The 24,334-nt window shown below is 49.3% G+C and overlaps 1 protein-coding gene and 1 pseudogene across 2 annotated transcripts in view; both read left to right on the top strand.

Moving 5' to 3' along the window:
- Nucleotides 1–24,334, top strand: part of LOC107326744 (zinc finger protein RFP-like) — a 163,869-nt gene that overhangs the window by 64,472 nt on the left and 75,063 nt on the right. The window lies entirely within an intron of this gene.
- Nucleotides 1,774–15,371, top strand: LOC107326668 (zinc finger protein RFP-like; annotated as a pseudogene). Its single transcript, XR_015793500.1, has 7 exons — nucleotides 1,774–2,605; nucleotides 3,967–4,062; nucleotides 4,635–4,865; nucleotides 5,611–5,633; nucleotides 7,155–7,237; nucleotides 7,769–7,801; nucleotides 9,450–15,371. The product of XR_015793500.1 is annotated as a zinc finger protein RFP-like (transcript).

The following is a 24,334-nucleotide window of genomic DNA, read 5'->3' as shown; positions in this document are numbered from 1 at the left end:
TCGGCTGGAGCGGAGGACCCTTGATTCTTCCTGCTACGTCGTTTTAGGTGAGCCCCTTCTTCCTCTAATTTAATTGTATGCCTTGATTGCTGTTGATATAAACAATGGTAGGTGACACAAATGGGAAGCTTTGACCTCCTGGTGACCGGGGGGGGGGCAGAAGTTGATTTCCTTCCCACAGGTACAAGTAATTTCTCTGCCATCCGTGTATCTAACCTGCCTTATTTTCTGCTGGATCTCTATTATTTCTTTTAATTATTTATTTATTAAATTTATCCCCGCCCATCTCCCCCCAGTGGGGGACTCTGGGCAGCTCACAACTCATTAAAACAAGAAATAAAAAAATAAAAAATTTATTTATTTTCAAACTTGTATGCCGCCCATCTCCCCCAGCGGGTGACTCTGGGCGGCTCAAATATAAATATACAATTTTTATTTTTTTTTGTCTGCGCTCAGTCATTGCTGACCCTGCAGTGACTGCTTGGACGAGTCCTTGCAGTTTTCAAGGCAATTGTTTTCGGAAGTGGTTTGCCAGAGCCTCCTTCCTAGGGCAGAGCCCAGCTGGCGAGCGCAGGAGGCGGGGTTTCCGTTGCTTCGCGCCCTTTTCGGGCGCGTGCGGTTTTTCGCGCTTACCGGCAACTGCTCCCGACTCCTTTTTTGCAAGGCGCCACCAGCATTTTTCCTCCCACCGGAGTGAGAGTCCCCATTTATCTACTCACGTAAGTTTTCGAACTGTTGGGTTGACAGGAACTGGGGAGGAAACAGGAGCTCACCCTGTTTAACACGAAGGCTGGACTCGAACCGCTGAAGCGTCGACCATTTCTGGCCAGCAACTTTCAGCGTCATTAAGCCGCTGCGCCACTGCGTCCCCCTTAAAATATACAATTACATAAAACCTAAAAACCTATTCAAAACCAATTACTAAAAAAGAACGATTCCAGGAAGCTGATGGTTCAGAGCAGCAAACGCCCGGCCTCTAAGGGGCTAGCCCCCCCCCACACCTGACGACTTCCCTCCCCTCCCCACCCCAGGCCAGGTGGCAGAGCCAGGTCTTCAGATCCCTCCGGAAGGCCAGGAGTGAGGGGGCCGATCTCACCTCCGGGGGGGGGGGGGGGCAAGATATTCCAAAGGGCGGGGCTACAGCAGGGAAGGCCCGCCTTCTGGACCCCGCTAGTTGGAGCTCTTTTACTGAGGGGGTCCGAAGCATGCCCTCTCCGTGTGATCAGGTGGGACGGGTTGAAGTCATGGGGAAGAGGCAGTCCCTCACATAGCCTGGTCCCATGCCATGTAGGGCTTTAAAGGTGGTAACCAACACCTTGAATTGGACCGGGAAGCAAACAGGTACCCAATGCAGCTCGCGGAGCAACAATGTTATGTGGGTCCTTCCTTAGCTGGAGGAGGAGATGGACAAGAGAGGCGCCTGCCAGCTTTGGCCACCACCTCTCGCAGGAGCGTCGATCCAAGGCCAGCTTCAGGTCTAGAAAGCTGTCTTGGAGGGAGACCACCGGGAGACTGAGATATTTCACGGACAGGCGACAGAAGGAGAAAAATACCACTGTTGTGGAGTCTGGTCTGAATTCAACTGGTACCATAGCTAAGATTTTTTTCCTTGATGCATCCAGTCAGCAAGCACGTGCTAGAGATTCAGTAATTCAGTAATGATTCATCTGGGATTCCTGGGTTGGCGGACAGGAAAGGCGATCAGCTGCTTTCAAGCAAAAGGGCAGAAGGGAAAGCGAAACTGACTTCGCCCAGCTTTACACTTTTCCTTGTTCCGTCTCCTGACTGGCTGGCTGGGAAGTGGACGGTCCAGGCGGGTCTTCCTCTGCCAGATGGTCGGCAGGGTGTTAAAGGGGCATCAGACGCCTAAGAGAGGAAAGTTATGATTTCACCCGGCTGTTCTCCTTTCTCTCTGCGGCGTCCTATTAATGGCTGCACCAGTTTGATTTTGGCCTTTCTCAGGTGCTTGTCGCAGCCTGTTTCACTCCAGGTTTTCCTCCATTCCTTCCCAGGAATGTTTGCTTCTCCCCAGTTTTTTTTTTTTTTAACGTTTCTCCTTTAAGAAGCCAGCTAATCTGACCATAAAAGGAACAAACGCGATCATCTGATTTCCAGGAAAAGGAGCGAAGGAAAAGCGAAATTAACTTTCTCTCTCTCCTTCTCTCTCGCTCTCTCTCGCGGAGGAGGCACCGATGGCGGCCGTGGGGGGGCCCTGCTGGACCTGCTGGAAGAAGCCACCTGCCCCATTTGCCTGGAGTACTTCCGGGACCCCGTGCTCATCCCCAAGTGCGGCCACAACTTCTGCCGCAGCTGCCTGACCCGCAGCTGGTGGGAATCACTGTCGGAGGCTTCCTGCCCCCAGTGCAGACGGACCTTCGTGCCCGGGAACATCCTCGCGAACAGGCAGCTGGTGAATGTGGTGGAGATCGCCCAGCGCTGCGACCCTGGGGGCGAGGAAGGAGGGAGCTTCTGCGGGACGCACCGGGAGCCCCTCAAGCTCTTCTGCAAGGACCACGAGACCCTCATCTGCGTGGTCTGTGACCGATCCCGAGAGCACAGGGACCACCGGGTGATTCCTCTGGAGGAGGCTTTCCAGGAGTATCAGGTAGGAGTCAGCCTTGAGGGCCCTCCAATAGCATTGATGGATTTCACTGATTCATTGATTGATTATGTGCCATCAAGTTGTTGTGGAATTTTTTGCCAAGGACAGGAGCACACCGCTGAGAAGAACCATGTTTATTGCAATGACCATTGGATGCCTGCTTTCAAGAAAGAGGGATCCTGAATGATACAAAAAAGTATAGAATTCATACACTTTTGAGGTTGAGAGGCGGGAAATCTGAGGGCTCTCATTCAAGGTTAGGTTTGGATAGGTGCTAAATGTTTTTTTCTACTGAGGAATCTCTTGCAAAAGAGAACGGAATCTTGCACATGCTCTTAATAAGGGTGGAAAAGAGTTTCCCCCCCCCCATCTATAATGCCCTGAACTCTCTCACTGCCACCCTCAGCTCTAGTTTTCTGTACATTTTTCTTTATTTTTTCCCTTATGCCAATTTTAAGGAAGAGTGGACTTAAAACTCTTGAAAATTGCCCCTTTTCTATTGCCCTACTTCCAAGTGAATAATTTACTTATATTGCTTACAGCTATTTAGTATTAAATAAATAAATACATGTTCAAAGTTTAATATAGTTGTGGAGTCCAGTCGGGCAGATGGCTTGGAGGAAACCTGAATATTGAATCTCTTCTTTCACCTCCAGCAGTTTTTGAGTCTTAATGTTTTGTCAGTGAAGCAAGGGAAGGGCCGAGGGGCCCCTTGTAGGGCTGTGCTCGGGGCACCAGTGGCCCTTAATCCGGCTCTGCTTTGGCACCAGAAGGCTGGGATCTCATCCCCAAAGATCAGCATTGTCAAAGCTGAGTCGAGGGTGCAGCTCTGAATCTTCCCATCTTCCTGAATTGCTCTCTCTGGGAGGCAGGGAGGCATTTTTAAAATGAACTTTTAAACAGGTTGAGCACTGTTTTGAAAGAGCTCTGGACCTGCATTGGAAAAAATAAAGAGTAGCATGAAGAGAGCTCTAATTTGGGGAGTGCCATTGACTCTACATACTAGAGTAAATCTATATGTTTGCTAAGAGGCGACACTGAAGCGATAAATAGATCATCCATCCATTTTTCCCCACTCCATGGGCTACTTCTGAATGCTGACAGTCACAACTGTTGGAATAGGAAGGCAACAAGGACAAGAAGGATGACGATGATGATGATGATGGAGATGATGGTTGATTCCCCAGTCAGACAGATGTTTAGACTGGATTTGGCATTTTTCTCTGCCTATCAAGTCCTTCCCAAAGAATATCCCTAAAAGCATCATATCTTCTAAAATCTAACTCGATTTTTGCCCTTACATGTAATTCTTTACAGAAAGCCTCAAAAAGAAAAGAAACTCAAGAAATATATTTTCTCTTCAGATCCAGGTTGGGGATTGCCTGAAGGCTCAGAAGGAGGAGAAAGAAAAAATGCTTACATACAGAAGAGAAACAGAACAAAAAGTGTGGGAGATGCTTGTAAGTATTGATCCAATGGTGATGAGCTTCTTGGCTAATAGGCGTGGTCTGTTTGTCAGTAATGCTTTTCCTAAGAAGTAAACCCATCCTGGGCCCGTTTCAGAAGATGAAAGAATGCATCTTTGAGTGGGATGTCCCATGGATTATTTCTCACAATTGGCTGAATGAGTCACAATTGGGTTAAGTGCACATATCACATAAAGCATGGTTAGGGTTAGGGTTAGGGTTAGGGTTAGGGTTAGGGTTAGGGTTAGGGTTAGCAACAGTGGTTGCTTTGCAGAATATATTAATGCAAACCGTATTTCACTTTGCTGAAAAATGTGAACTGAAACTTTCTTTCCACCTACATTTTGGAATGCCCTGAAAACGTTCATGAAAGATCACTTCAAAGTCGACCCTTATTTTGGTTTTTAGAAACCTTTCCCCCTGCTCTTGTTGATGTCAAAACAGTTGAAAAGTCAAAAGGGGTGTTCTTCGTAAGAAATTCTCCCTATCAATTCTGGACTATTCAGTGAATCAGTTTAATTATCATAATAGTTATGACCTTTGCCTTTTCTATCTTCTTCTTCTAGGACCTGATCAAAAGAGAGAGAGAAAACACAGTGGCTGAGTTCAGAGAACTATGACGTTGCTTGGAAGAACAGGAGAAGCTTCTGCTGGCCAGAATGGAAGAGACGGAGAAGGAGATTGTGGCAAGAAGGGACGAGTGGCTGGCCAAACACATGGAGGAACTTTCCTCTCTTGAGGATCTCATCCAGGAGAGGGAGGAGAAGCATCAGCAGCCAGCAAGCAAACTCTTACAGGTAAGACATGAAGCTGAGATGATGGAGTGGAGTGGACTGCTCTAGATCCACCACAGAACTACTCTTTTTGACTCTTTCCATGGAAAGGAAATTGGAAAATATGAAGACTAATGACTGATATGTCAGGATACATATTTCAGAAAAACCAGGACGTGCAGAAGCAATAGACTACGAAGTGCTGGACATTATGTATAAGCCAATAATGGTTTTCAGAATTCCTCCTTCAGGTTCCTATGACTGCTAAGGGACGTGGTGGTGGGAGTTCTTTGGAGGTTCTCCCCTCCTGTGGGACAGCCTAATCTCCAGGGCAAGGAGATCCCCCACATTGAGGGCCTTCTACAGAGTTGTAACCACCTGGATTTTCCAAAGGGCCTTCAGAGATCGATTCTGGAAGTTCTTTCTATTCTATTGATAGATTATTTTTGTTTTGAAGTATTCTTTTCTTTTAACTGTTATGTTTCATTATATATATTGTATACTGGATAACTGAGTTGGATTCAGCGAGGCTGTAGTTTTTGTAAAACAATGTAAAAACAAAAAATACATAATGCATCTCTAAAAGAGGTGAATGGCTGGGGAAAAAAGAGATGCGATGGGTTGTGTTTTTTTTTTTAATTGAGGTACTTTTTGCATGTCTGTCTGTGTGTGGTTGTCCAGAGGATTCACTCATTTATTTTGTGAATTTCAGAATTTAATTCTCTGCACAGGAAATGGCTCCTTTCTGACTTTGTCTCTTTTTCTTTAGGACATTGGAAGCATCTTGAAGAAGTAAGTGAATCCACCCTCTTTCTTCTTTATGACCCCAGAGATCGGCAGCTCTCCTGCTGGGTCCCATTCTGGAAAGCTCTGCTTGTATTTAGTAGTAATTCTTCTTAAATATAACTTATTTCAGGGCTTTGTAGATATTTCTTCAGACAACCTCAACACAATATAATTAACAATCTTTGATATTCATTATTATTATTAATTATAGGAAGCACCATCTGATACGAAAATATTATATTTGTCCCCAGGATTCATCACTCATTTTCATTATCAAAATCATTTATCATTTTCTACCTATCACATTTTCAGTGAAAAACATTTTCTATAAGGAAGTATTTTGTACTTTCTTTTTTCAAAAAAATCATAATTTAAGCCTTTCTGCAGTTTCAATTCTCAGTTCTCTCCAAGTTGTTCGGAATTGAGCATAACGCATCTCCTTAAAATCCTTAAGTTGTAAAGGGCCACAGAGACTGTGAGATCCAACTCCTCATCTTTTGCAGGAGTCCAAAGTAAACCTTCCATGGCAGGGGGCTGTCCCGCCTCTGCCTGAATCCATCTTAGGAAGGGGATTCCCACCTCTCTGGGTATCTGGAAGGTCTCACAGATCAACCATGAACCATCTCAATGCAGCACTGATTACTGGGGAGAGGCTTATCTGTATGGACTGACCACCTAGCTTTGCAAACATGAGCTTCTCCATTGGCAGCAGAAGTGAAGCAAAGCAGCAAGATCCTCCACAGATTAAGAGCTGGGTCCTGCTTCGCAACATCATATTGGAGAGACAGTTTGCTCAAATCTGATGAAGCAAAGCAGAGGCTCCCCTTCAGAGACATGAACAACCTAATAGTTGGTTCCACAATCAACATCCCCTGTGAGTTTTCTCTGCTCAAGGCTAAAGATTTACTGTCCATCCCTCTTCAAAGGACTGAGTTTCCAGCCAACTTGGTTTCCCTTCTCTGAGCCTCTTCCAAAACTCTTTTTAAAATGTGCTGCAGAAAACTCAACCCTTCTGCACAGAACAAAGTGGAAGTAGCACTAAGCCTGATTTGGAAACTTTGCCTCTCTTCATGCATCTTTTTGTGGTAGATCATGCTGCTGGTTTAAATTCATCATCAGTTTGTATTCGGCCATCCTTGCAACTATTAACTGCATTTCTCTCTATCAAATTTCATTGCATTAATTTTGGTACATCAAGAGTACTTTCAGTGTTATATCTGTCTTCTACACTATTACCTACCTAACCCAATTTAGCCTTTTTCAGATTTGGAGAGATCCAATCCACCCATTTGTCCAAATGATTCACACGAATTTTAAAGAGTAGAGGCCCAGGACTGAGACTTGGTGGCCTCCATTAGATCCATCAGTTAGCTTGATGAGGATGGATGAGTGCAGTTTTGGGCCAGCTCTGGATCCACTCAGTTGCCATGGTGCCTAGCCCATAATTAATTCCTCAAGCACACACTGATGTTTTAGAAAGTGTCTTCTATTGGCAGGATGATAAAGAATGTTGTTTCCCTCTGCCAGGCACCGGTCAAAAAAACCATCAGAGAAACAGGTGGCTTTTCCTCTAGAGCTGAAGTGGAGAATCTGGGATTACAGTGACATCAGTGTGTTTCTGAAAGGCATCATGAAACAATTCAGAGATAACAAAAAACAGCCATGGGGGGTTTACGCTGGATGACATTTTGATCCCAGAACATCAAAGGGAGATTCTCTGTTAGTGTCAGGAAGGATCAAAGAGGGATAGAGTTCAGGGTCAGTGGAAGAAACATCTTCATTTCTCTGTAGAAAGGGCTTTGCATCTTTGGCACAAGGAGGGAGAAAAGGAGTTTTCTGATTTCTGACATTAAAGATGTTCAAGCTGAAAATGGGAACCACTATCTAGTCACGGTTGACCATCTCTCCTTTCTTTCACAAATCCACACGCACTGATCAGAATAGGCCTTATCTTGGTGTTCTGAGTCTGAATATTTGGCAGACAATTAGAGCTTGGTATTTTGATTTAAAAAACACTGATGACATTATGGCATTTAGCTTTCCTGATTTCTCATTTCCTGATTTGAGGCCAGGAAAAGCAAAGAAGTCTCTACCTGTAGGGAGGCCCTGCTGTTGATCCAGCTCTCCCTTTTCTTCCCCAGATACTCTGGAATTTGGGCTTCAACTGCAGAAAGGTAAATATGAGTTTTAAGAATCTCTGTCACTTGCTATTTTAAATTCTTATCCCCATAACCTTAATAGAAATAGAAGAGAATAACAAACAGGAAAATATAGTATCAGACACCTTAAAGCTACAAAGATCCAGTAAGGGTATTCCAGAAAACGATGTCAGCCTCAGTGTAGAAAGAAATATCTGGACAATGGGGAAAAAATTGGTACTGAAACGAGAATAGAATTCCTCTTGTTTCTGAGCAATAATGAATGCGAGAATCCTTCCAAGAGGAAAGAATCCCAAAGTGGTGGCCCCAATTTTTTCATCTTTGGCAGCCTTTGACTCCATTCCAGCTCCTCCTCATTGGTGGGTGTGATCGAGAAGAGGCTGCCATTGGTTGCCCTGAGCACCTTCTTGACTTTCCTCCAATAGTATGGCTGAGCTGTGCTGCTTCCTATCGCCTCAGAGCGGGATACCCTTTTCCTAAGACGCTTTGGTGCCAGAAGCAGAGCTGAGCCCTGTTCCTGCCAGCAGCTAGCAAGAAGGCAGAGCCAGACAGGGCTGTCCTGGATACTTTGCTGCTGAGGGTGGACCGTCAAAGGGGCTTTCCCTCCCATCCCACGAGAGCTGCCCTGTGGAGAGCTGGTGGCTTCCAGGGGCTTCTGATGGTCCTCTCTAGAGACCTGGGCAGCCTGCAGATTATGGCTTCCTCAGCACAAAGGAGCCACGATCTGTGTCTGGGGGGGGGGTGGCAGGAGTGAGAAGGGTTTGTGAGGTTTTAGGCTGCATGTCCTTTGGAAAATTAGTACAATTAGTACAGAGGCTGTGACCTCATGTGAGATCAGAAGCACTTCTTCCAAATAAATTTCAAAGGTTGCACAGGCTGAATGAATTTTAAAAAGGTTGCCCAACTGTTTCTCAGCACCAGACCTGAGAAAACACTCCCTAGGTTTATAGGGTTTGCACTTCGCAAAGGGTTTGCTCCTCGAGTGCTTTTCTACTTCAATACTACTGTCATCAATCTGCTGTGCAGTCTGTCACATTCACAGCCTGACCATAAGTTGGTGAGAGATCATGTCTTTGGGAGCAGAGGAATCAGTTCCTGTTGGCCAAAGCAAAAGGTGCCCGGTTGCTACGCGAGATCCTCCCCTTTTCTACATGCATGTGATAGCATGATTCTCATGCAGAAAGGGCAGAGCTTCATCACGCTTCCCTTCCATCATGTCCTCAGTTACCTCTGGGGACACCTCTGACTCTGCCAGTTCAGAATTGAAACCCAGCAGCCTCTTGCTTTGCCTGATCCTCTGGATTAACGCTCCAGGCAGAGTCCCTGTTCACATCTTGGCCCTCCCAGGAATGCACTGAAGGCAAAGCCAAACACTCTTCGCTCCCAACCCCATTCTTCCCACCTGCAAGATGGAAGCTAATGAGACTGAGGGGCAGAGTTGCTGGGAGGGTGTGAAATAGCAGGAAGAATCAGAAGGAGCAGGCAAAGCTTAGGTGTGGCTGAAAAAGTGGTGAGTCTTCCAGTCCTGGACGGGATGTTTGGAAGCTGAACTCCTTTCAGAGAGGAGGCCTCAGGTTTGATGTACAGTATTGGGAGTCACAACTCAAAGCAGACCTGCAACTGAAGCTCTTTTTCTTCTCTTTCCTCCTCTTCCCCCTTACAGCAAACGTAATTCTGGATCCAGAAACAGCCCATTCTCGCCTCGCCCTCTCCAAGGATCGTAAAGATGTCAGAGGAATTGTTAAATATCAATATCTTCCCGAAAACCCAAAGAGATTTGAAAATGACCGATACGTCCTTGGCTGTCAGGGGTTTTCAACAGGGAGACATTTCTGGGAAGTCACTGTAGGAGATGAGGGGGGATGGGCTGTTGGCGTTGCCAAAAAGTCAGTGAAGAGAAAGGATTACCTTAATCCTTGTCCTGAGGAAGGGATCTGGGAAGTTGGGAAATGGGGAGGGAAATACAGGGCCAGCCTTTCCCAAATATACACCAAACTGTCCCTGACTACGAATCTGAAGAGGATCCGAGTCTCTCTCAACTGTGAAGGGGGTCAGGTGGCCTTTTTTGACGCCCAGACCGCAGCCCTGCTCTACATGTTCTCGGAAGCTGCCTTCGCTGGAGAGATTCTTCTGCCCTCTTTCTTTCTGAACAGCCATGTTTGCCTAACACTTGCTCCCTAAAAGTGGGGACATTCATGGAGAAAACTTTGGAAAAATCCCTATTTGCCAAGTAGGGATCTCTGAAGGCCTGTAGACCAAATTTGCACAGAAATAAATATTGCCCTCCATGGAAAATTGGCTGGGAGGGAGCCAGGATCTCTCCTCGTACACAGAACCTGTGTTAATACTCTGCCTCATGAGTGTTGAGGTTGTGAAATGTTATTACTGAAAACATGAGGAGGAGAGAGGATTCATCCCTACCTCGTGGAGAGCCATGAGGAGAAGAGGGAAAAATGAGGGAAACAGGAAAAAAGGCGGGATCCGCAAAGCTAGGCCGCAGCGGAGCCGCCCCCCGCTTTGTGCTCGTGTGAGACAGGCTTGGTTGGAACCCCATATTTTCCAACACCCCTTCTTTTCAACCTTGCCTGTCTCCGTGTCCAACAACATTTAGTTTCTCTCTTAGTTCCAGGTATCTGGTTCTCGACAACGGCTTCGTGCAGATGTCCGCTGTCATATTGCCTGTGGGACAGTAGTCTAGTTGGATTAGCCCTTGTCGTTGCAACTCTCTCACCACACGATGCTTTACATCAATGTGCTTAGTTCTCCCACCTACGTTCTCTGACTGTGAAAGTCTGATGCAACTCTGATTCTCTTCAAAGATTTGTATAGGGGTGGGTTCGTCTATACCCATGTCTGCAAGCAACAATCTAAGCCACACAGTCTCGTTACATGCGTCTGTTGCTGCCACATGCTCTGCTTCTGCAGAGGACTGTGCTCTTGTGCTTCACTTGTGACTTCCCAGCTCACTGTTCCACCCCAATATGTTTCTTAGGGCACTAAAGAAAAATCTTAATCCTAACGCTTAAAATCACAAATTATTAAATATCAAACAGAAAAGCCAGTCCAGTTGAGTTTAAAAATAAAACAAACCACACTCTGCCAGATTCAAGTCCATAAAAAGGGAAAGTTGAAAAACTAAAGTTTTTTTTTTAGAGGCTCGATCTCGCTGCTTAGTCCCACTTTTCTTCACTTTTGTAAATTCACTTTAAATTACTTAGGGTGTTCTCTAAGCAAAGTTAAATAGTAAAAGTCCATCTCACCCGGTTGACACACTTTCTTCTTCCATTTGGAGCTGTCCCGGCTTTTGCAGTCTCAATGGCTGCCGCTCCGTCGCTGGTTTCAGGAACTTCTCCTGGATCAACCAGGGACTTTGCGATGTCCCTGAGATCTACAGGACGTGCCCTATATAGTCGCCGTCTCTACGGGACAGCTTGGGTCCTTCGGGACCGTCCAGCATCGGAGATATCAGCTGCGATCTTGAGAGCTCCAGATCGCACACCATACCGCCACGACGCCAGCTCCGCCTCCCGCTGGCAGATTTAGTTTTAGGTGCATGGTCCCCTTTAGGTACCTTCCCACCCGCTTGACACCAGTCCAGTCTCTCTGGGTGAGCATGCTTGTCTTTCTGCACAGAATGCCCACTGCAGCTGCAACGTCTGGTCTAGTGGTGGTGGCCAGATACAACAATTTTCCTATGGCACTTTGGTATTCATTGGTCTCTGTCAGAGTCTGCACACTCATTCCCAACGTTCAGTAATCTTCTGGAGTCTGGTTTGGTTCTATTAAAGATTTCTTTATTAGGAGAACTGCACAGCATCTATAATGAATTGTTGAGTCTGAGTATTGCTAAGCAAAGCCTTGCCTTTTAAACCCTTTCCCCTGGTTGTCTTGGCGCCACAATTCTTTATCACCTGGTGGTGACCTCTTTCCTTCCTCCCATTCATAACATAGCTCCTTCCTGGCCATCCGGCCCCTCCTAGTTTCCCGGTGCTTGGCCTTGTTGGCGCCTCATCAGATAACAGCAGCACCTGTCTTGTCAGCTCCCCCCCTTTCTCCTAACTATGATGGCAGGAGCAAGCAAGCGTCCCGTACAGTAATACCTCGGTTCATGAACGCTTCTGTTCATGAACAATTCGGTTCACGAACAGCATCGTTTGCAAAATTTGGTTCTGTTCGCGAACTCCACATCGGGTGACGAACATGACCCGCGGCCATTTTCCCTGCCATGACTCTCCCTCCAAACAATAACCGCCTCCCCACCCGCCTTCCTGTCAGAAGTCGCCTCAAGCAAGGTTAGTGTTCTCTGTCTTCATACTGTACTGTACTGTGTGTCATATTTTTGTGGTTTAAAAAAAAAATACATATGGTTCAGGACGGATTAACCATATTTACATTGAACCTTATGGGAAAATTTGATTCGGTTTGCGACCAATTCGGTTCGCGACCAGAGTCATGGAACGAATTAAGTTTGTGAACCAAGGTACCACTGTACTTAACAATTTAACCATTTAACTGTCAATGTTGCATTGCTAGTCTAAATTAAACCCCTATGATTTCTAGTTAGCTTGTAGGAGATCATTTGTTGCTTGTGGAACAAACCTCCATCAGTTGCTTGTAGAAGAAGTCTCCATCGGTGTAGGCGCAGGATTGGCATTTTGCAATCCTAAACTTTCCAACAGTTCTAGAATCTTTTGGTTCTGACTCAGAAGAAAGCTCCCATCTTCTTCTCTCATCTGCATTCCTAAGTAGCAGCTGGCATTGCCCAGATGCTTCACTTCTACTTCTCTATTTAGTTGAGAAACAGTATCATTAAAGTCCCTCTTGTTCTTGTGGCAAATCATTAAGTCACCCACATAACAAAGTATGTACACATCCCTCCCATTTCTGTGTCTTGTGTATTGGCAGGGATCAGCTTTTCCTTGAGCGAAACCCTGGTCAAGAAGTATTTGGTTTCACTTCTTGTTCCACGCTCTGGCTGCCTGCTTCAGGCCATAAATCCCCTTCTGAAGCTTGCAGAGGAGATGCTTGGTGTTGGGATTAGTGAAGCCTGGAGGCTGTGTCATGTAAAGCTCTTCTTCTATCTCCCCATGTAAAAATGCAGTTTTAACATCTAAGTGTTTGATGTCCATGTTCCTGGATATGCTAGACTTAGAAGCGTTCTAATTGTGGTGTGTTTCACAACAGGAGCAAAACATTCGTCATAGTCCTGTCCATATTTCTTGAGCAGCCTTTTGCTACCAATCTGGCCTTGTACCTCTGTACTTCGCCATTCTCGTCTTGTTTTGCCTTGAACACCCACTTACCACCTATGGCCTTCTTGCCTTTTGGTAGTTTAGTCACAGTCCACGTGTTGTTTTTGTACAGAGCATCTAGCTCCTCCTGCGCTGCCCTTTTCCACTTACTTGCCTCATCTGCTGGCATTTGCAGCACCTCATTCCACGATGCGGGTTTGCTTGGTAGCGACGACCTTGCGAGGTAGGTAGGTCTGTCAGCTGGAACTCCTTTGTTGGGTCGTGATGAGCGTCTCAGAGCAGGTTCGGGAGTGACGACTGGTGGTTCACCCTCTTCTGCATCCTCGGCCTCATCATCTGTCTCTGGTGGAGTCTCTTCCTGGACTTCCATCTCCCTCTGGGTTGGTGTGGTTGTGTCTTCTAGTGTCAGGCGGAACATCTCAGGCCGGTAACAGCTGCTGCTGGTTTCTCCGCAGTCATTATCCACCCGAGTGCAGCAGCCTCTCTCCCTCTCATCAAAGTATACCACTCTGCATACGCGTATTCTTCCCGTCTTTGGGTTCAGGATTCTGTATCCTTTGCTTCCTGGAGCGTAGCCAATCATGACCCCTTCTTCAGCTCTAGGGTCTAGTTTGGATCTCCTTTCTTTTGGTACGTGGGCATAGGCCTCAGATCCAAACACTTTTAAATGTTTGACACTTGGTTTTCGCCCATGCCCAAGCTCAAAAGGCGCTACCTTATTGGCTCTGGTTGACAATCTATTTTGAAAGTATGTAGCTGTGATAACAGCATCTGCCCAGTGTTTGTGAGGTACATCTGCCTCTAACAGCATACACCTTACCATGTCCATCAGTGATCTGTTCTTTCGTTCTGCGACTCCATTACTCTCTGGCGTGTAAGGAGTGGTTAATCTGTGCTGTATGCCTAGTTGTGTTAGGTAAGTCTGCATAGTGTTAGAAATGAACTCACTGCCTCTGTCACTTTGAAGGGCTTGAGGGGTCTGGTTGAATTTATTCCTCACCATAGCAACCTATGTCTTTAGCATATCCCCAGTTTGGGACTTTTCTTTCATCAGGTAGATTACACAGTACCTGGAAAAATCATCTATAAAACATATTATGTATTTGTTTCCACCTGCTGAGATTTGAAGAGGTCCACATAAATCAGTGTGGATAAGTTCAAGTGGTTTAGTTGCACGCCTTTCCCTATGTTTGGGTATGGCAGGCCTTGTCGCGTTTCCTCTGATACATACTATGTCAGATTCAGCCTGCACAGCACGGCCAACGCCACTGTTCAGTTTCACTGCCCCTAGTCAGTTTCAATGCCTCAGGCAGGCAGCAGAAAAGAGGACGTAGGCAAACCGCAAGCCAATTGCCGACAGGCAGGCAGCAGCAATTGACTCAGGGCAGGAGCGGATACTTTGTAACAAAGCCGGCTTCCCTCGAGCACCCTGCAATGGCTCAGAAGTGCAGTGATCGGTGAGCAATTAAACAGCCCCGGCTTAGCCTGCAGAAGAAAAGCCCAACGAACTCAACAACCCCACAAACAAAGGACAGCAATCAGGGAGACAAAGAACCACGGCTGAATCTGCCATTTGGGCAAGGGGGAGAATACCACGGGCAAACCACTAACCCAGGCAACAGGAGAAGGGGGGAAAGGGGGGTAACTCCGGGTCAAGGGGGGAACCCTATAAAACCGCTGTATGTAACCTCACCAAGCCAACCCTGGCTTTGCTTGTAATCACCTGCATTACACCCAAGTAAACTTCTTTGACTGAACCTGTGTTTCGCAAGAGTTTCATTCGGCGCTGAATGTGGTAACTCTTACACACTACACACTTTGACTGATATTTTTCGTGATTGCTTAGTTCAAGATCTCTTACCATATTTTCCTTCTTCATTCTAAAAATTGCATCAAAGTCCCTGTGTGCAAACCGCCGTTGCCATATGGTGGCGCTGATGTCCTCCTTTCTCTGCTGCTGTTGGCAGGTGAGGCTGACCTCTGGTGGTGGCTGTTCACGGTTCGCCTGGTACACTCCATTTTTCTCAAAGCCTGTAACATAAATCTCTGCCTACCACTGGTTACTTCACATGTTCTATTGGCTTTAAACATTACATTGAAACCTTTTCTGTTTAATGATCGCATACTCAGCAAATTGGTTGTCAGTCGTGGTACATAATATGCATCTGTCACTATGAGGTCTTTGTATTTTTCTCCATTAAAATCTCTCAAGGGTATTTTGCCTTTTCCTCTTATTGAGATGGAATTCCCATCAGCAAGAGCAATGTTCCCCCGTGGCTCTTCATTCAGTTCACTAAAGTTATCCCTGCTCCCACAGAGATGTTGGCTTGCACCTGAATCTAAGATCCACTGACTTTTGGTTTCATTAGAATTAGCTCCAAGAGCATTTTCTGCTCTGAAAACTGTATGCAGAGCTAATTTTTCCTTGGAATGCCTTCCTTTTGAAAAATCCTTTTTGTCTCTGTTTTTACAAAATCTAGCTATTGCCCTGGTTTCCCTTTTTCTGCCAGGTAACCCAAGTCTTTTGTTGACTTTTTATAGAAATACAAACAATTCTTCTGTCTCCTCGCTTGACTTCTAATTGCTCCAAACAGTTGAGACAAATTCATCCCTTGTAAATTCTGTGCTGCTATGAAAGGGTAATATTTGTCAGGTAATGAGCTTAGTAGAAAAGCCGTTTTTAGTCTTTCATTCATGAGATTTTGAATTGTGCTTAGCCTTTCAAAGATAGACTGCATTCTCAATAAATGCTCATTAATATCCTCATCTTCTAAAAAAACTAGATGCAATCAGTTCCCTCAGTAACGAAATAATCTTCTGATCATCATGTTCTAAATATAATGTCCTCAGGTTCTCAATCATTTCGGCAGTGGGAAGATCTTTGATTTCTGCCAGTCTGTGATCACGTAGTGAACTAGAAATTAAAATCATAGCCCTTTTGTTCTTCTGCTCCCATAATCTCTTGACTTCCTCAGAATCCCCTGGTTGTGGTTAAGGGGGATCTAAACAATCTGGGCTGTCCCAAAAGTTCAATCATAGCCTTAGTCCGAATAGCCAAGCCAAAAAATTATTTTCACTCAACTTCAGGATGGGGGGAAGCCCCTCCTCCCTCTCCATTGTTAAAAGGAGAGAGAGGGGAAAAAATCTGAACTGAGCTTTTTTAAAACATGCAAGCAGTTTATTGGTTGTAAGACCAAAGAAATCTCCTAGGCCCATAACCCTATGTTGGGGTTGTGAAATGTTATTACTAAAAAATGAGGAGGAGAGAGGATTCATTCCTACCTCATGGAGAGCCATAAGGAGAAGAGAGGGAAAAATGAGGGAAACAGGAAAAAAGGCAGGATCCACAAAGCAGCAAAGCTAGGCCGCAGCAAAGCCACCCCTCCCTTCGTGCTCGTGTGAGACAGGGGCCTCGTTGAAATCCTGTATTTTCCAACAATGAGGACCAGATGGGTTACCCGCATCTTCTTATAAATGTTTTGAAGATGAACTGGTATAACCTCTGCAAAAAAATGATGAATTCTATTTTGGAAAAGGGATGAATATTAGAAAGTTGGAAAGGAGCAGATATTGCTTTAATTCATAAAGAAGGACAGGATCCTACTTTACCAAAAAATGATCAATTTCTTTACTGAACAATGGCTATAAAATATTTACTATGGATTTAGCTGAAAGAATGAAACATGTTTTGCAGGATGTTATACAGCAAACTGGCGCTTAATTTTATTATACTAAACTACTTATCTAGTTTGTCTAGTGGTTAAGGCACCAGGCTAGAAAGCAGGAGACTGTGAGTTCTAGTCCCGCCTTAGGCATGAAATATACACCTTGAGTTCTGACTTTGGGCCGGTCACTCTCTCTCAGCCCAACTCACCTCACGGGGTTATTGTTGTGGGGAAAATAGGAGGAGGAAGGAGTATTAAGTATGTTCACCATCTTGAGGTATTTATAAAAATAATAAAGGTGGGATAAAAAAATCTATCTACTGCTAAAACTCTCGTGTCTGTAACCTTTGACTGGGCAAAACAATGCATCACAGGGCAACAATTTTTGAACCAAGGTACCTCGCATGGGCTAACTTACAGAATGCATCCAAAAATCCAGGACCCATTACTTCCAAGGGATTGAAATTTGGGAAATTTGTCACTACTTCAGCACTGCTGTGTTGGTGCACCACTGTGGTCAACCCAGGTCACATGTGTCAGGTTCGGTCGGCACGGCGCTTCGGGGAAGCTTGCAGCCGCGCCGCACAAACTCCACCGGCGGTAGCTAGCTGAGGGAAAGAGGAACTGAAAGCGCCGCTAATTAATGGGCCACCTGCGCCCAGCCAAACAGGAAAACCGCAGCGGAAGTTTTAACTCCACACTGATAACGGCGCGAGCCAACAATGAACGGGGCCGCAGGCAGCGAAACAAGATCACCACACAACTCAGAACCCTCGGGCTTGCACATAACGGGGGGGAACCAACCCATGCCGGAGGGGACTGCCAATCAAGGACAATGGGCCCTGGCCGAACCTGCCATCATGGACAATTAAGGGGGATTATTGGGGGGCCGATAATCCGCAGCAGTAAAGCGATTGCGGGGGGAAAAAAGCGCGGGAAGGGGGCAATATAATGAGTGATGCAAATGTACCAAGCCAGTCCTGGCTTTGCTTGTGACTGCTACGTTACGCATGAGTAAACCTCTTTTGTGAACCACATGTGTCACGGGAGTTTCTCTGTCGAACGGGGCAAACCTTACATAAAGCCAGGACTCACCGTTAATGCTACCCGGTGCCACCGAGGAGCATTTCCCTTTTCTACACAGGCATGACCAGCGACAAGGAATCCATGGGTCAGCTGGAGCACGAGGAACCCGGACTCGAGGAGGGACGGTCGGAGCCACCCGGGAGCGACGAGGCAGCAGCCAGGGCCAGGGACCCTCCCCCGGAGTGGTGGTCGATGTGCGTGAACCAAGGGCCAGACAGCTCGGGGGCCACGATGACCCGGGGCTCGGGGCCCCGGAATCGCAAGTGGGACAAAAAGTTTGCCCGACTGGAGGAGAGGATCGAGCGGCGCCTAGACTCCGTGGAGGCGATGCTCCAGACCTTGCTGCGGGGAGCGGGGCTGTCGGCGGTGAGCGATGGCACGAGCAACTGGGGTGGCAGCCCGGCACCCCAGCTGGTACTGCCGCTGGCGCCCCAGTCGGTGGACCGACGGGCGGCTGACGCCCTGAGACTTTGAGGCATCACCGGGAAGTTCTCGGGGGATCCTGAACAGCTGCCGCACTTCCTGCCGCACATCAGGGGTTTCATGCAGAGGGGGGGGTCACCTATTCCCTAGGGATGAAGATAGAGTATCCTACGTGGCCGAGCTGTTAGACGGCCAAGCGGCTAGCTGGGTGATCGGACTGTATGACGCCAACGCGGCGGAACTGCGGAGTTTCCCGGACTTCATGCAGGCGCTCCGGGACAGGTTCGAGGACACATTGAGCGCCAAGCGAGCTGAGGACGACATCCTGCAGTTCAGACAGCGGGACAAGTCGGTGTCGGAGTATGCCTTAGAGTTCCGGAGGTTAGTAGAGAAGCTCACAGACTGGCCGGTGTCCCTGAGGGTGAAGTATTTTAAGAGGGGGCTCAACCCAGAGATCCTGGAGTGGGGGCTGGGGCAGGATGACCCGTCCACAGTGAAAGATTAGATCTGGCTGGCCGGAATGGCGGAGTTGGCGTGGCGGCAGATTCAACAGAGCGCAAGGCAGCGGGACCAGACGAGGGACCGGCCGAGGGAGAGACCCTCAGAGGAGAGGCGGAGCAGTCGGCGGCAGTCCACCAGGGGGCGAGAGGCAACCAGAACCCCGAACCTGTGCTTCCGGTGCGGGGGCAGAGGCCACCGGGCAGCGCAGTGCCCAACGGAGCGGGAAGGAGCCCCACCCCAGCCCGAGGTCAACCCCCCGCGTCCTACTGGAAAGAGGGCAGGCGACCCACCGCGGAAGAGTGCAGTGGCGGCGGTGACCGAAAGAGGCCAAATGGGGTGGTCGACCCCTGAGACGGCATCCTCCAGGGAGGATTTGGAGCTGGCGGGAAACGAGGCGCGCTCGCACTGAACGGCGTCCCAGTGCGAGCAGAGGAACCGAGGCGCGCAGACCCAATCGGGGATGAGGACTGCCCTCCGTTCCGGGTGAGGATACACATCCGGGGGGTGAGGTCTGGAGGGGAGGCACAGCTGCGGGTGCTGCTAGATTCAGGCTGTACCCACTGCTTGATGCACCCAGCTGTGGTCTCAGGACTCAGCCTGCAGCTGCGGCGCCTCCGGGAACCCATCGCATTCAGCCAGCTAGACGGCTCACTGGCGGGGGGGGCGGCTAAGTATTACACAGAGCCGGTCCAGATGACGATCGGGAGTCACCGGGAAGAACTAAGGTTCGTGGTGGTCCCGGTCGCCGACTACGCAGTGGTACTCGGCTTGGCGTGGCTGCAGCGACAGAACCCACGTGTCGACTGGGTGGCGGAGGCAGTGCGATTTGGGGCCGAGGAGCCGGCGGAGTGCGAGAGCAGATGGGACCGGCCAGCAGCGACGGGTGCGGCCGCGGCCACAGACGGGAAAGTGGAGGATCTGAGGCACGAGGGGACGAGGCAGGAGCAGACTGAGGTCGGGACCCGGGCGGCGACGGCAGCGACGGCAGCGCTGGAGACCCAGAGGCTCGCGGCGATCCCGAGACATAGGCAGGCAGCAGCAGCCAGCGGGATGACTGCAGAACACGGGCCAGATTCCAGGGAAACCACGTCGAGCGGCGGCATCCCGAGGCAATACCGGGACCTGATGGTGGCGTTCAGGGAGAAGGAGTCCAACCAGCTCCCACCACACTGACCCAGTGACTGCGCCATTGAGCTAGAGCCAGGGGCAAAGCTGCCTAAGCCAAAAATGTACTCCCTATCAATGAAGGAGATGGGTGCCCTTCGGGAGTTCATAGACAAGAACCTGGCGCAGGGATTCATCCAACCTGCGAAGTCACCATTAGCGGCCCCGGTACTATTCCGGGAGAAGAAGGATGGCTTGCTCCCGATGTGCGTGGACTACCGGGGGCTGAACACAATCAGCACCGAGTACAAATACCCCCTCCCCCTGATGAAGGACCTACTGTCACACCTATCCAAGGGGAGGGTGTTCACAAAGCTGGACTTGCACGAAGCATACTTTAGGGTTAGGATCCATGCAGAAGATGAGTGGAAGACGGCGTTCAACACGCCGCTCGGAAGCTACCAGTTTTCCGTGATGCTGTTCGGATTAAAAGGGGCCCCGGGGGTGTTTATGCAGCTAATAAACGAGGTGCTGCATGACCTACTCTACCGGGGCGTCCTGGTCTGCCTGGACGACATCCTCATCTACACCGAAACCCTGACGGAGCATGTGAGCCTGGTGCGCACAGTGCTCCAGAGACTGCTGAAGGCGCAGCTGTACGCGAAGCTCTCAAAATGCGAGTTTCATCGGGAGCAGCTGGATTACCTCGGCTACCGTATATCCAGTCGGGGGATTGAGATGGACCCGGCGAAAGTGAAAGATGTCCTGGGCTGGGAAGCGCCGCGAACCCGGAGGCAACTTCAAGCTTCTTGGGATTTGCAAACTTCTACAGGCAGTTCATCCCAAACTTCGCCCAAATCGCTCTTCCCCTGACAGACTTACTAAAAACCAAGGGCAGCGGGAAGCCCCCCAAACCCAGCATGGCACTCGCGTGGACTGCGGAATGCCAGGGGGCATTTGAGGAGCTAAAACGGCGGTTCACGGCAGAGCCAATCCTGCATCATCCCGACCCAGACCGGCGGTTTATGATCCAAGTAGACACGTCAGATGTGGCAACGGGGGCGGTCCTGCTCCAAGCCAGCCCGGAGGGGGCCATCCACCCGTGCGCCTACGCCTACGCAAATTCGCGGAGACAGAGATAAGGTGGATGGTGTGGGAGAAAGAGGCGTACGCGGTCAAGTGGGTGCTAGCCACGTGGAGGCATCTATTGGAGGGGGCAGCCGAACCATTCGGCTGTGGACGGACCACAAGAACCTCGAGGCCCTGAAGACCCCACGTAAGCTATCCCCCAAACAGGCGTGTTGCTCCCAATACTTTGGGAGATTCAGTTTCACCCTAAAACACATCCCCGGGAAGCGTAACTTCCTGGCAGACGGGTTGTCTCGCATGCCCCAGCACGCCAGCCTGCGAGAGGAAATCGTGGACTCCATCATCCCTGCCAGCAGGCTGGCTGCAAAGGTGGTAACCCGGAGCCAGACCAAGGGGGAGCGACGGGACGCGGCGCCTGAGGTAAAGCAAGAGTTTGCGGAGGCGGTGGAGCGGGACGCTTGGCTCGAGCAAAACCGAGATGTGCTAACCACCCAAGGGGGTTTGTGGTGGCACGAAGGGAAGCTGTACGTGCCCGAAGAGTGCCGATGGGGGGTCATGGAAAGAGCCCACGACAGCCGGAACACGGGGCATTACGGCTTCGTTAAGACGCTCCACTTAATTCGGCAGCAGTTCTGGTGGCCAACGCTCCGGAAGGACGTGGAGGCATACTCAGGGGGTTGCCCGGTGTGCACGACGGCGAAAGGGGCTAAAGGCAAGCCTAGGGGGTTACTCCAGTCGGTAGCGGACCCCGACGGCCCATGGCAAGAGATCGCCATGGATTTCATAGTAGAGCTCCCGGAGAGTAAGAGGAAGACCGCCATTTGGGTGGTCACGGACTTATTCTCCAAACAAGCGCACTTTGTAGCATGCCGGCGAGTCCCCACGGCGGAGAGGCTGGCAAGGCTGTTCGTGCAGCATGTTTACCGGCTGCACGGCGCACCTCGATGGGTCGTCAGCGATCGGGGCGGCAACTTCATCGCGCGGTTCTGGAGGGAGTTCCTGAAGCAGGTGGGGACGAAGCAAGCCCTTTCCTCTGCGGCGCACCTGCAGACGGACGGAGCCACGGAACACCTGAACGGGGGGCTCGAGCAGTACCTGCGCTGCTATGTGGGACACCAACAGGACGATTGGGCGGAGCTACTGCCGTTCACGGAAGTAGCCTACAATAACGCTGTCCACAAAAGTACCGGCTTTTCCCCATTCAAAGTAGCCACCGGGAGAGACTTCGTCCCCATGCCGGAGTTGCCTCAGCCGGCATCCCAAATCAACTCCCTGGATGCCTAGTTCGCCCAAATCGACGCCACCCGGCAGGCGGCGCACGCGGCATTGCAAAGAGCCAAAGCCGACTACAAAAAACACGCGGACCGCAAGAGACTCCCCGAGGGGCAGTGGAAAGTGGGGGACCAGGTGTATTTGTCAACCAAAAACCTAAAGACACACCAGACATCGAAGAAACTCAGCCCGAGATTTGTGGGGCCGTTCCCCATCGCAGAGGTCATCAATCCGGTAACCGTCAGGCTGACACTCCCGAAAAGCCTCAGGAAGATCCACCGGTGTTCCACTGCAGCCTGCTAAAGCTGCACCAGCCGGGGAACGCCTGGCACAAGGGAGAGGTGGTGCCACCACCCATCATGGTCGGTGGGGAGCAGCACTACGAGATCAACCAGATACTGGATACCAGGAGGCACAAGGGGCAGGTCCAGCTCCTGGTGCAATGGAAACATTTTCCCAAGTCCCACAGCGAATGGGTAAGCAAAGCCCATATAAAAGCGCCGGACCTAGTGCGGGACTTTTACAACAAATACCCCGGGAAACCGAAATAAAGTCGGGGGGGGGATTTGTTTTCAGGGGGGCGGTATGTCAGGTTCGGTCGGCACGGCGCTTCGGGGAAGCTTGCAGCCGCGCCGCACAAACTCCACCAGCGGTAGCTAGCTGAGGGAAAGAGGAACTGAAAGCGCCGCTAATTAATGGGCCACCTGCGCCCAGCCAAACAGGAAAACCGCAGCGGAAGTTTTAACTCCACACTGATAATGGCGCGAGCCAAGAATGAACGGGGCCGCAGGCAGCGAAACAAGATCACCACACAACTCAGAACCCTCGGGCTTGCACATAACGGGGGGAACCAACCCATGCCGGAGGGGACTGCCAATCAAGGACAATGGACCCTGGCCGAATCTGCCATCATGGACCATTAAGGGGGATTATTGGGGGGGCAATAATCTGCAGCGTTAACGTGATCGCGGGGCGAAAAAAGCGTGGGAAGGAGGGAATATAACGAGTGATGCAAATATACCAAGCCAGTCCTGGCTTTGCTTGTGACTGCTACGTTACGCATGAGTAAACCTCTTTTGTGAACCACACATGTCACGGGAGTTTCTCTGTCGAACGGGGCAAACCTTACAACATGATCATCATGGGCGTATCCCCAACCTCTTTCCCACCTCCCTCTGTCCCCTCTGCCCAATCAGCTAGCAGCAAGGCCTGACAGGTGAGTGGTGATTGTCTGCTTTGGAATTGAGGCAGACATTTGAAATCACTTAACCGCTGTGGGTATTGAAGGAAGGATGAAGAAGCAACTTGGATGCCTGCTGGTGAGGTAGGGCTGGCTTGAGGAGTGCCAGCTGTTGAACGGTGAGTCCTCTTCCTCTCTTGAGGGAGGGGGCCCTTGGAGACCCAACAGAATCGGGAGTGGGGGTGCAGTTTTCCTCATGGTCCGTGCATTTCAGGCACTCCCAGGTTCACCTGATGGTCACTTGTTCACACTTGTCAGCTTTTTATCTGGGTTTTCCAGATAGGTGTGGCTAGAACAGACAAGACACACAGCCCTGGGCAACAGTTGGGAAGTAATTAGGGACACACCCAAATCAATTCCAACCAACACTGGAGTACATGGACACCTAGTGAATTTAAAGTAGCAGCAAAACTTTCCTGGCTACAATGTGCATGTGCTCTTTCTCACACACGCACGCACACTCATCCACGTCCTTCTCAGTCCTTCTCAGCTAGGCTGCAGGGCACTAGCTAGAGGGACGGAAACGGCCAGGTCTGGATCCAAAGCTGACTCAAAGAGTGGGTGGGCTTCAGGACCCCTTTTATCCCCCAAAGTCCTTGAATTGTTGATTCAGGAGCCTGGCAGCTGCTCTTGCCTTGTTAATTTACAAGCCTGGTAGCTTTTGATGGGATTGGGGAGGGAGGGGTGCGGTTTCCATGTGCTGAGGCCCAACTTCCTTTGCCTGGTTCAGGTGACTCTTTTTTGTTTCCTTCTTACCTACCTCCCTGAAGGGATCTTTCGGACAAGATTCCGGCTTTTTTGTCCTCTCTACTTACACGCCTCCTTCATCTTTTAGTTAGGGCAGCTTCAGCCTAGTCTCACATGTGGCTCCCTTTCTTCCACCTCCCCCCACCAAACCTGCAGGCAGTTCCACGAA

Source organism: Python bivittatus, unplaced genomic scaffold (genome assembly GCF_059951505.1).
Source record: "Python bivittatus isolate LINGU-HERP-01145 unplaced genomic scaffold, Pbiv_v1 ctg000800_np1212, whole genome shotgun sequence".
In the NCBI taxonomy this organism is placed as follows: Eukaryota; Metazoa; Chordata; class Lepidosauria; order Squamata; family Pythonidae; genus Python; species Python bivittatus.
This window is presented reverse-complemented; position numbering and strand designations above follow the sequence as displayed.